The sequence below is a fragment of the Ictidomys tridecemlineatus genome, chromosome 2 (genome assembly GCF_052094955.1).
Source record: "Ictidomys tridecemlineatus isolate mIctTri1 chromosome 2, mIctTri1.hap1, whole genome shotgun sequence".
NCBI classification, from domain to species: Eukaryota; Metazoa; Chordata; class Mammalia; order Rodentia; family Sciuridae; genus Ictidomys; species Ictidomys tridecemlineatus.
Window position 1 is genome coordinate 136,230,711 of NC_135478.1, and position 13,819 is coordinate 136,244,529.

At 32.7% G+C, this 13,819-nt stretch overlaps 1 protein-coding gene and 1 non-coding gene across 9 annotated transcripts in view; both read right to left on the reverse strand.

The window, feature by feature from the left end:
• The window catches only part of Sugct (succinyl-CoA:glutarate-CoA transferase), a 679,655-nt gene that overhangs the window by 554,433 nt on the left and 111,403 nt on the right, over positions 1–13,819 (reverse strand). The window lies entirely within an intron of this gene.
• Positions 1,666–1,734, reverse strand: Trnaa-agc (transfer RNA alanine (anticodon AGC)). Its single transcript has one exon. It is a non-coding gene; the product is annotated as a tRNA-Ala (tRNA).

The following is a 13,819-nucleotide window of genomic DNA, read 5'->3' on the forward strand; positions in this document are numbered from 1 at the left end:
TATCAAAACTTACTACAAAACTTTTGTAATAAAGGCAATGTGGTACTAGCATAAGATAAATGCATAAATAATAAAAAATTTTTAGATTTATATGACGTTAGTTCTGATAAGCTTACCAAGATAATACAATCGGGAAAGAATGCTCTTTTCAATGATTTTATACACACACACACACACACACACACACACACACAGATATACACACATATACACACACTGTTGGTCATAATATAAATATATAAATTACTATAACCATTATGAGAACCTATGTTGAGTTTCCTCAAAAAAGCTAAAAAAGGAATAACCAGATGATACAACAATCCAACTTCTGGGTATCTACCTAAAATATAAGAAATCAGTTTGTCAAAAAAATGTCTTTGTTCCCATGTTCACTGCAGCACTACCCACAATAGCCAAGTTATGGACTCCACCTAAGTATCCATCAGCAGATGAATGGATAAAGAAAATGTGATGTACATGCATAATATAATATAATTCAGCCTTTAAAAAGAATAAAAGACTGTCATTTTACAATATAGACAGAATTGGAGATCATAATGCTAAGTGAAAAAAAACAGGCACAGAAAGATATATACCACATGTTCTCACCTATATATAGAACCTAAAACAATCAAACTCACAAAGCAAAGAGTAGAATGGTGGTTACCAAGGATGAGGGTCAGGGGAAATGAGGAGATGATGGTCAAAGGGCACAAAACTTATTAAATGGGAGGAAGATATTTGTTTCTAAGTTCGATTGTGTAGCCTGATGAACACAGCTAATAATACAGTGTTATACATTTCAAAATTGCTAAGAAAATAAATTTTCAAATGTTCTCACCACAAAATAGTGTTATGTGCTTGAGGTGATGGATATTAACTAGCTTCATTTAATTATTCCACACTATTCTCACAAATTATAACTTTACTTTGTACCCCATAATTTTATACAATTATAAATTGTCAATTCACAATTTAAAAAAAAGTAAATTAAGCACATAAAAAGTCCTAAACATAATAGTTAAAACTATAAAACAGAAGAAAACAAAGAGTAACTCTTTATGATATTGGATTTGGCAGTGATTTCTTAGATACAACACCATACTATGAGATTCCATTATAAATATATTCCTGTCACTGAAGAATTGTCAGCATGCCAACAAAATAAGGAAATGAAAACAAATTACCACTTAGTGAGCAGGAAGCCCCACAGAGAACCACACTGTGGCTGTAAGTGACTAACTATTCCCAGGTGCAACAGAAGAAAATCTGAGAAGGGACTGTATAGATGTGGGATATGATGCTCCCTTTCCACATCTGGAACTTCAAGGGAGGCCCACTGCTGCAACAACACAAAACAATGTCTCTCTTCCCCTTAACGGTGGAGAAGTGGGCCAGTACTGTCTATGTCAACAGGTTTGGGGATTCATCCTCAGAATACTTGGTAAAAATCCATTTAAGGGAAAATTGGTAAATAATTGACCTTGTTTAAACAATATACCCAAGAATTACAACCATAATTTATTGGAAGAATTGGACTTAAATTTATATGTAGACTTTTAGAAACTGAACTATATTTTTATTTTAATCCTGGAAAATTAATAGAATTTTTATTTTTTCAGAGAAGCTGCTTTAAATGTATTTAGAGCCTTTTATCCTTTTGGGGGGTTATGCTGGGGATTGAACCCAGGTCCTCATGCATGCTAAGCAAATGCTCTACCACTGAGCTATATCTCCAGTATATTTAGATAATTAATATAGTCCCTTTGTAAGAAAATTTTGTGATAATCTTCCCATAAAGCTAAGAGATATGTCCCTCATCAACAAGACAAGAAAAAGAAGAGAGTCTAGTTAGAAATTAAAGCACAATAGTTATAGTAAAAAGACAAAGTATTAAATAAAAATATTAAAAGTCTCCACACACACACACATACACTGACCTCAATATTGCTATCTTTTTTTTTCCTCTCCAAATATTACTTGGCCACAAAAAAAAGAATGACTTTATGGCTTTTTGAAATAAAATTTGGAGACTATCAGGTTAACTGAAATAAGCCAAGCTCCCCTCCCCCCACAAAAAAAAGGTTGAATGATCTTTCTGATATGTAGATGCTAACACACAACAAAGGACAGGGGAAGAATATAAGTTCAGTGGATCAATGTTATCTTCTTATACTCCCTTATCCCCCATTCTTTCACATATTCAAAACTCACTAAAACCTGAACAATAGTAGAAAAACTAATAACATATAAATAAAGTATAAAGTTTTTCTTACTTCTTAGTTTTGACATAGTATTATGGTTTTGTAAAATGTTAGCATTACAGGAAACAGTGAAAAGTATAGCATATTATGCTATTTTTACAGCTTTTTATAAGCATAAAACTATTTTATAATTCATGAGTCAAAAGTTAAACCTGAAATATTTATTTAAAACATAAAATATAATAATATGATGGCAGAAATTTCTTTGGGATTTTGTTTTTTTTAATTATTCAATATAGAAAAAAAGGGGTAAAACACACAACTACCCTGTTGTTGCTGCTGCTGTTTGTTTCCTTTACATCACAATTTCCTAAATTATGAATTTAAATTTTTAAAATTATTTCCCAGGCACAAATTAAAACTAACATTTTAAGTCATTTTTTCTATATCTCTTCTCATTACTTTCAGACTTTTCCAAATGAAATAGAAAAGAAAAAGAAAGGAAAAAATCATGTGTTTTTTGAAGTTATTATTTTATATCTTGTTTTGTTAAAAAGAACATAGAAACTGTAAATCAATTCTGGCTTATGTTCAATAAGGAGTCATTTGAAAACTCATCAAGCATTTTTCTCTTGTTACATTACTCAATCTAATTATTTCATAAAACAACAAACATTAGAACTTTCTTTTCTTTTTAAGTAGTTGATCTCATTTCCAAAATTTAAAAAAATGATCCTTAAATGCATCTGTGTTTCTGTGTTGGGTCCTTCATTATACTAATAAAGTCTACAGAAAACTTCGTTTTTGTCCTAAAGTTCATGAATTTTTTTTTAATATTTATTTTATAGTTAGACATAATACCTTTATTTCACTCATTTATTTTTTACGTAGTGCTGAGGATCAAACCAGGATCCCACATATGCGAGACAAGCGTTCTACCGCTGAGCCACAACCCCAGCCCGTCAAGAAATTTTTAATAAACTATTTTCTGAAATATGAATTCTTCAACCTCTGGCCAATTGCAGAACATTTGGAAAACTCCTTGCCTCTGAGTTTTTTCTTAATTATCAAATGTGCATAAGGATAATATCTACTATATCATTTGGTAGGAGAACTAAATAAGAAAATCAGATTAAAAAAACACTTAATGAATATAAAAATCTGCACAGATGAAATAATAAGATACTAGCAGCCCTGGGAAACCCATCGAAACCACCTGGCAATAATTCAGGGGAAAGAAACAAAGTAAGAATCTCAATCAAGGTCAGAGAAGAGAGGATGGATTCATGAAATTGGAAGGTTGATCTTCTTTTTATCGACTGATTAGAGGGGGTGAAAAATGAAATTGATATGGGGAAACAATCAAAAGCAAATTAAATCTCTTCATACAAAGGTAACAGATTGATTGTGAAAACCACCATTAGCATGACTCTCACCCTAAGTAGTAAGAAAAACATCTTTAGTAGAAGTGCAAAGGACACATAGGAAACAAAGAACAGAGTATGTTTGAATCAAACAAGGGTTTTAGTACACACAGAACACAGTTGCCACCATCACTGGCTTCATACTTCATGGGTGCAGACTGCAAATAGACAGTATCTGAACTTTCTGTTTCAAATACACCATCCACTGGATTCACTAATCAATGCTAGAAATGTGCTGACAGTGACATTCACATACAAATTTCCACAAAGAAACATTTCCCCTGAATGAAGTAAATTCCATTTAATGTTGAAACACTGGATTCAAAACTAAAGATTCTAACTTTCACTGTCTCATCTAATTAACAGGCAAAAGAAAATCTATTACCTGTGCTTCTCAATGACACTAATAGAGTCCTCCAAACTTAATCATTGTTTTAGAACCTGGGAGGACATTATAGTTTAATACACTTATTGGGAGAACTAGAGAGCAGGAAACTATATTTGTTGTTTAAAGATCAATCTCTGCTACTTAATGTCAAACATATCCCACACAAAATGGAGAAAAGAGTATTAGCATTGCAGTGCACTGGATGAAGTGAGGCTACACATGGTAGGAAACATCAAGAGAGAAGTTTCATGTTTCACCTTAGACACTGGTACAGGAAGATTTTTTTTCTTCATCATATCCTGAATGCTCAAAATGCCCAGCCCAACCCTTACCCATAAACCTCCAGGTCAACAAAGCACAAGTCAGAGCCAAAAACACAATAAATTTGGTTCCCAGAAAGACAGAAGAAGGAAGGAAGGAAGGAAGGAAGGAAGGAAGGAAGGAAGGAAGGAAGGAAGGAAGGAAGGAAGGAAGGAAGGAAGGAAGGAAGGAAGGAAGGAAGGAAGGAAGGAAGGAAGGAAGGAAGGAAGGAAGGAAGGAAGGAAGGAAGGAAGGGATTATGAAGGCCAGAAGAGACCAAAAACTCTCTAACCTTGGTCCTACATGGACTTACCACATCAGACAGGCAATTTAGTTAACAGGCAACTTATTAAAGTAACAAGTTGAATTTTTATATTCCCTGGACCTCTTATGAATATTTGATTACCAAATATTATCTTCTTTCTAATAAATTAAATCTTTCTATCCTTCCAAACATTTAAAGGCATAACATAGAGGTATTAGACTTACAGATCTATAACATTCTATAGTCTACTCTTTAAACCACTTTCTCTTTACACAGCCTTAAAAGAAAGCAATCCTTGTTACAGATGAGAAACTAAAGATCAGCTAGATCTTTTAAAATGTGGTAAAATGTTAGAGTCATTTAGTTCATGCTAAGAGCCACAGCCAAGTAATATGATGCATGGCATTTTTGGTTGAAAGGTGACGCCAGCTGGCCATTGAGATGATATGATTATGTTAAGATTTGCATTCATTTGGATATTGGACTCCTGCTGTTCACCTCGGCCTGCTACGGGACTCCTGGAGAGTTCCCATTGGTTGGGGAAGTACAGTAAAAGGGAATTCCGGGGGAGGAACTTCCTCTGGGGTTCCATTAGAACACCGTGCGTGGGTGGATCAGGATTCTTCCCGGGGCGTACGGGGCATTGATGGCAGTTTCAAAAAATAAAGTTTGTCTCTGCTTGAGTGGCTCGTGATTTTGTGCCTAGCCAGACTGAGGCAAGTTCAGAAGTCAAGATGATATCCCAAATCAAATGAGCCCAAATCTGCTGCCTTTGCCACTTTGCTGAATTAATTTGCCTTCTCTAATTAAGGTTACATGATCAAGTTTGGACTTAATAAGTCAGTAAGAAGGTATATTCAGGTTCCTTCATTCCTTAATATTTATGTAATACTTCATGTCTTTTCAAAATGCTTTAACATATCCTATCAAATTTAACTCTCATTGGAAATGCTGTAAGTATCAATATTATCCCTATTTTATAGATTACAAAAGAAATACTTAGACAATAAAGTAACTTGTCAAAGTCACAGAGAACAAAGGGCACAAATAGAACTAAAACTCAAGAATTCTGACTCAAAAACTACTTTTCTTTTTGCTACCACGTTTTCTTCACATATTATTTTATTCAATACTTATCATTTTGTGGGGCTGGGGATGTGGTTAAAATGGTAGCACGCTCACCTAGCATGCGTGAGGCACTGGATTTGATTCTCAGCACCATATAAAAATAAAAAATAAAACATATTGTGTCCACCTAAAACTAAAAAAAAAAAAATGAAAAAAAATACCTATCATTTTGCCTTTTCAGACAATCAGTAAAGAGTAAAAATTTTTAAATATGTGAGTTGAGTTGTCATTTCTACAACTACTGTCAAGAAATGATCAAGCCCTTATATGGGATGGTTTGTTCTATACAATTTGAGTGAACTGCAAACAATCAAATTTATCTTTGGAGAAACATGTTCTATACTACTTAGAAAAATGTAAACCAAAACATTTTCAGAAAATAACTGAGAAATTTCATTCACTGGGAGCCTACTACATTAAAAATATCCAAAATTAAAATTTTTCAAAAATTCCTTAAATACATTAGTTGATTACACTATTTTCTTGTCTAGTGACTAAAAACCATCTAAATCATTTTGACTTAGCTCCCACAGTGCGATGCCTAAAATATCATGTAGTCTGGCTGTCCTCATGAGTTTAAATAGGGTAAGACTGGGAGAAAATGGAATGGAAGGTTGGGGAATGTGATATTTTAAGGGAGGGACTAAGAAATAGTTTAAAAATTTATTTTACTTCTGTTCATACTGTTTCTCAACAAAGCATCCAAGTCACAGTTTCAGTATGGTAGCTTTCTGTGCTGTGGATCAAAGCAACAAAAACAAATCTGAAAGCCAATGGCTCTAACTTATGAAACAAAACAATATTCATATTCACATTATTCATATCTATAAATATGCCATCCCATATTTAACAGGCCTCCTCTGAACTCTGTAAAAAATCTCAAACGGTTCTTTGGTCCAACACCCTGTCTTTAGCTGATAAATTTCTAAATCATCTAGGAGAGATGCTAATTCCTCTCTCTTTAGAGTTTCCAGATCTCTCAGGATGCTCTAGTAAGGTAAAAGCTCAGCGCTAGCATTATTCTCCAGGTGCTTATCTACATATTAGATCACTTAACCTAAATGTATCTTTTAGTATATGCCTTAATATTCTTTAAAAAATAATTGAGGCTCAGCAACTTTTTTAAAAATATTCTTTTTAGTTGTAGATGGACACAATATCTTTATTTTATTTGGGTTTTTATTTATTTTATGTGGTGCTGAGGATCAAACCCGGGGCCTCACACATGCAAGGCAAGCACTCTACACTGAACCACAACCCCAGCCTCAAGGCTCAGGGACTTTGAGAGAGATTTTCTCAAAGTCCAGGATCTTCCCACCACACCATGCTGATAAAATCTACATAATCTGTTTCTCTGTACATCACTGTGCTCATTACTCTAGTGGTCAAAAAGTTCCCCATTCAGCTAATTAAAACCTCTTCTCTGATGTGAGCTGATTTTTCTCTTGTTTGTTGTTCTAAGAATAATAAAAATAATTATTACACTTCTCCATCAAAACAGATAAAAACAGAAATAATTTTCTTGCCTTAACCAGTGTAAACAAGTCCAATTACTATAGGCTTTCATTGAAGAAACTATTTTATATTCGTGAGACAATTTGGGTTATTCAATTCATTATCTTCTTGGATTACAAAATTGTTTTTGAAGTATGATAACCCAGAGTGAATATAACACTCTCAGAAGTAACCATTTGCTTAGGGGGGGAAAGTGTATGTGGGAATGGTTACTTCTTTCATAAGATTCAGAGAGAAAAACCATTATATAGAAGTTATTAACTTATTTAAATGTTTTTTAATCCTTCCCTCAAACTGAATATTAACAATTATACCTTATTTTTCTCTAATATGCACAAACCAGAAATTCTATATTCACATATTCTGAGTATGAAGTTTAGATTAAATGGTCTCCCAGTTAAAAAGACTCCTTTTCTTTCTAAATGTGTACCTTAAATAACTCTAGAAGGAATCTCAAACTATGGCTACCATGTAACAGCCTCTTATTATCAAACTAAAGTTGAATCTTTCCCGGATCAACTAAAAGTTCCAAATTCATAACAAATAATCAATGAGCACCAAATCATAGTGGATCTGTGTTATACTCCAGGGATACAAAGGAAATATCCCAAAGACCTTCTCCCTGAATCAGACCACTTATTTCTAAAGAAGGCACACAGGCATACAATTAGCAGCATAAATCAAATTATACAGGAGCAAGGAAAGAAGCAGCAAAATATGCCTAAGAAAGCCAAAAAAGGAGTAAAGTCATAAGGGATGAACAGAACTCCTGCATACTCTGTAATGCATTCAATAAGCACTACCGCCATTTTGAAAGAAGAAATTTAGATTTGCAAGCCCATCTCATACATGAAGGATGTTTACCAACCCTTCTCCAAGCACAAAATGCTAATAAAACTTGTCCCACGGGCTGGGATTGTGGCTTAGTGTTAGAACGCTCACCTAGCACATGCAAAGCCCTGGGTTCAATCCTCAGTATCACACAAAAATAAATAAATAAAATAAGGGTATTGTGCCCAAGTACAACTAAAAAATAAATATTAAAAAAAAAAACTTGTCCCACACATTCATTTTAAAACTCATCAGGAGTTTTCCTACCCCAGATGTAAACCATTACTAACCTAGAATACTTCAAGCTCAGAACTCACATAGTAAAGAGACAACCATTCTACTTTGTCACAGTTATAGACAGGAGCAGGGGAAGTAGGGAGAATTGAATGACTAAATGCATAGGAAAAAGGTGGGGGGCTTAAAAGTTTAAGAGAGCTAATAAAATCAAGGAATTTGCAATCAAACAAAGATCCCAAAATGGAATCTTTACATAAATATAAAATGTGATCATCTGAGTGGGTTAATCAAATGACTATTAGTGAGTGAAGGTAACCATAAAACCGGCATTTGAATAAGACTACAATAGCATGATTTCACACATAACTCATCTGGATGCTTCTACCATTGTTTGACAATGATATTTTTTCTTTTGTTGTATATATTTAGCATGTACAACATGCTGTTTTGAAATACATATAACATGTAGAATGGATAAATTGAACTAATTAAGATAGATACTACTTCACACATTTATCACTTTTAAGGTAAAAACACAATCTAGTCTGCAATTTTCAAGAAAATAATACAAGCAGGGCACAATGGTGCACATCTGTAATCCCAGTGACTTGGAAGCCTGAAGCAGAAGGATCAATCACAAGTTCAAGGCCAACCTCAACAACTTAATGATACCTTGTCTCAAAATAAAAAATAAAAAAGTGCTGGAGTTATAGCTTAGTGATAGAGCACAACTGGATTTGATCCCAGTACCACCAAAAAAATGAAAGAAGAAGCCTCAGACACTGCCCCTGGTCTGGAGTTTGCAGGAAGTGGAACAGCCAAGGATGCACACCCTCCAACTGAGAACAATTTGAAAAAAAATAAATGCATGTATAATATACCAATCTAAAGTCTCTTTCTTTATTGGTATTCATGTATACTTAAGTGACCTTTTGTCCTACAACATTAAAATAAACCATTTATTTTTACTTCAATATTTCCTCCTTTAGGGAAAAAAAAAGACTTTTTTAACATTTCTCTGAGATGTTTTAATTTGTTGACATTTTTCTGGCATTTTTGGTGCCTACAAACTAACTCAGTATTACAAATTCAGGCACATTAATGCTATATGTAGATGAATTACAATGATCTACCAGCTCTGCAATGTGGAAGAAGAATAAGCATATCTCAAAATAAGGATATAACCAGCGTGAAGAAATAAAAAGAAACAATGTTATTTCTGAAAAACTGGGATTGTGTGTGTACACATAATTGTGAAACCTATGACTAGAACCCCAAAAGAGGTTTTAGAATTTGAGAACTGTTGCAAGCCTATGAAAGTTTCACAGATCTCTTTCTCTCTCTCAATATCTCCCTCCATATCTCCCCTCCCCCTCTGAGTTTCCTTCCATTATGGGTCAAATGTGAAAACAGCAAGGTAGAACTACATCATGATATAATTTCTATAGAATAACAGCTAAAATAGCAAATGAGCACCAATAACAAATATCAGAAGTATAAGTGTTAGTCACTGGGGACTGACTTTACTCCCATACAATTCTGTTTAAACTAATTAAACTAAATTAAGCAGTCAATACAGGCCATCAACAAATCGGTTTGTAAAGCAGGAAAACATGATACCTTATTTTCTCTAAATTTATTTGAAATTTTACCAAACTAACCTGGAACTTAGTGGCTTTAACACATGTAAATGTATTTACACATTCAGTAAATTGATATTTTGAATTAGGAAAACTACATTCCAGAATGTAGATTCGGGGGTTCAGAAACAACCAGCCCCTGGCCTTAAAGAATTTTACATGTTAAAAGTGAAAATAATAAATAAACTAATAAGATGAAACTTATCTTAAAATTGGCATTTAAATAAGATAATTTTAAAAAGTTTACATTTCTAAACTTCGCATACAAATGTAAGTATTATGAAAAAAAAGAATAAAGAAGGCTAAGGGGTTGGAGAGTAACTGGAAATATTATGGTAATGGGCAGACAAGCTACCAATGATGTCACCCTTTCAGGACTGAACCTCAATGTAGGAAAATAATTCGAGAGTCCATTTATTGAGCACTTACTCTTATTAGGAACTACAATAGGTACAATTTTTACAACCACCATGAAAAATAGACATGTTCTCCATCTCACAGATGGATAAAGGCTTACAGTAACTTGTCTAAAGTTACCAGCATTACAAATGGCAGAGCCTAGATCTGAACTCTGTATAACTCCAAAGCACATAGTCTTCATGCTATATCACACACTATTCCAATCAAAATCAGAATACCTCACTATTTTCAAACTTCAATACATTACCACAGTTCTATTATTCATTAGTGTTAGTAAATTTTAATAAAGTTAATAGCTGTTATATACTATATTTCTAAGAGGCATTGGGAAATACAAAGAATCATATGCTATAAATTCTAAAAATGTACTACTTTGAAAATTACTATTCATCACTTCTATAGCAAATATACTTGAAAATTTTCAACAATATTTGTCATGTTTCACAAAATATCTTACATTGTTTGGAAGTTACCTCAAAACATTTTCATAACACAATTATAGTTTATCAAAGTACAGTTTCATCCTTAGAGTTTTTATTATAGTTAAATAATAAAATAATAAATAATTCAAATGTTTCATTATTTGAAACATTATTTCATTCAAGAAAATTCAAGCAAAATTGAAAAATCCTCCAGTTTTCTGTAGTAAACAGTACATTGAAGCAGAATCCTACCAACTCATTTGTACTCACAAACATCTTTATCTCTGTTGTTTTGGTTTTTTGTTGATAATGTGATTGTCTGTTAGGTCATACAAATTGGTCCATTTAACAACCAAACGACAACAGGGGATAACTAGTAACTTTGAAGGTCAAAGTTCAAGAAAAGAAATTAAGATTGAGGTGCTACCCATATGAAACAGACCCTCTCTGCATCTTCCTTGCCCAAATGATACTGAGGGGAAAAAAACATCAAAAATCTCTAAGGGAGGTAAGAGCACAATAAAAATAGGAAATAGATGACACTGGGAAAAGTCACAAAAATATCTTTAAAGGAGAAAGACTCGGGTACAGAGCCATGACCAAAGGTGCTGGCAGGATTTGCCAGTAACATTCACACAGGAGTGGGCTCACCCTTAGCTGGATGGAGTAGGCCTAGCTAGCACAGATAATTGATTGGGTCTCATAAAGAAAGCTAAACTCTAAACCCAGAAGAGACTGTTCTCAGCCCTTCATGGCTTGGCTTCCTACCACAACTTCTCTGCAGTCTCATCCCAGTTCTACTCCAAATTGGGGAAATTATTGTCTTAGAACAGAATTTAAATGTCATGAGACTTTCAAGAAAGATTAGAGTGCTTACCAAACAAAAGTATTTAATTGTAAACTAAACCTTGTCTAAGTACAAATATTTAATCAGCAACAGTCAAGAAGAGATAGGCGGGAAGGTAGAGGGAAGAAATGTAGGAATGCTAATCATTTTTCATAGCATGAACTCAATCCATGATGTTTAAAATTGAAAATGTAGGTTAAAAGCATGAAACAACTCTAATTAATCTTATGGGTTTCCATAATCTCTTGTCTCAACCTCAAAACTATTTTCTAGTAACAATTTCTTTTGTTAAGATGAAATAATTTAGCTAAATTTAAGCAATAACTTCCACTTCAACTAGCTGCTTCTCTGTTAAACTCAATTAAATTTAATACTTATTTGCTTTATATTAGCAAGAGTATTATGATCTCATCCTCATAAAATTATTTTTATTCATCATGCCCTCTGAGTATTGCCCACATGTAAGCATAAGCAGATGTCTGGTCTAATACTCTCCAAAATTTAAGTAGGAACTTCTAAATGGTAAGATTAGGACCATTTGTTATTTTCTTTTCTGTTATTTTCTGTATTTCTTAACTTTTAAAATATATATGTGTTGTTTATAAAATAATTACTTTTAAAAGTATAAATAAAACTGAGGAAATGAATTTATTTCACCATTAACTCTGACTAATCAATGGCCTGCTGTGTTTAAGCTGTATCATCTTAGGAATATAAGTTAAGAAAAAGTTGATTATTTAACATAGGCTATTTAATTTTTTATTTGATATTAACATTTATAATAAATAAATAAGATCAAGATCAAGATATCCTGATATGTCATAAGAAATATATCTGATATGCCTATGAATTTGTAACCCCTATAGGATTTAATAAACATGGAGTTTTCCACTCAGCACAAGAGACACAAAATTAATTATGACACATTTTTAGGGAACATATATTTCAACCAGTTAGCAAATATAGTAGATTTGTCTGTGTTTGTGTGTGTGTGTGTGTGTGTGTGTGTGTGTGTGTGTGTTGAGAAGGGTCACATCTCTAGTTGTTTTATTTACACAGATCTTTCAAAGTTACATAGGTCCTTATTCTCAGACTTTGCTGATAGGAGTGTAAATTGGCTCATTCTTACAGAGTATCAACATCTACCAAATGTAAAATGAACAAATCCTTTGACACAACAGTCCTGTATTTGGGATTTTTCCTACAGATATAATTGTATATGTATAAAACGACAGGTGTAAATAAAGATAGTAATCTTAAGGTAATAGTAAAATAATAGAAAACAGCTAAATATCCAGCAAGTGTACTGATATAGAATAATCTCCAATATATATGGAGCAAAATAAAAGATAGTACAAAATGTTTAGTTCAGTTAACTCTAAAAATAAAAATCAAAAATATAGATAGAATAAAACTGAAGGCAGACAACGATTTCTTTAAGATGACAATAAAAGAATAATGATAAAAGGAAAAAATAATTTAACTTAAAATTTAAAACTTATCAAAAGATACCATTTTGAGAGTAAAATATAAGCCACAGATGAGGAGAAAATATCAGTTCATTTTGAAATCTGATAAATACTTATATCCAAAACATAGAAAGTAATCCTTTAAATCACTGAGTAAAAGACTAACTCAGATAAAAAAAAATGGTCATTTGTATATGCAATTCACATAGACATTGAAATTACAACAAAGTATATCTAAATTGCAACTAAATATATGAAAAAATGTTTATCTTTACTAATCTGGGAAATGTGAATTCAAATCACAATGTAAAATCACAACATACCCACTATAAAAATGGCTCAAAATTAAAAGATTATATTGTCAAGAGTTGATAAAGGAATTCAAAACTGTCAATCCTACTAATAAGGAATAAACTCTTCCGTTTTGGAAAACTGGCAGTCTACTAAAGTTAAAACTATTTTGAAACTGTGACCCATCAGTTCTACTCCTAAATATTTCAAGGGAAATGGGTGTATATGTCCAGCAAAAGACATTCCAACGAATGTTCATAGGCATTTAATTCATAATAGGCAAAAACTGGAAACAATTGAAATGCTCATCAATAAAACATTTAATAAATTGGGGTATGTTCATATAGTAGAATACTATACAGCAACAAAAACACACTAATGATTCACACAAGTGAATGAACCTCGAAAATATTATGTTATGCTAAAGAAGCATATATC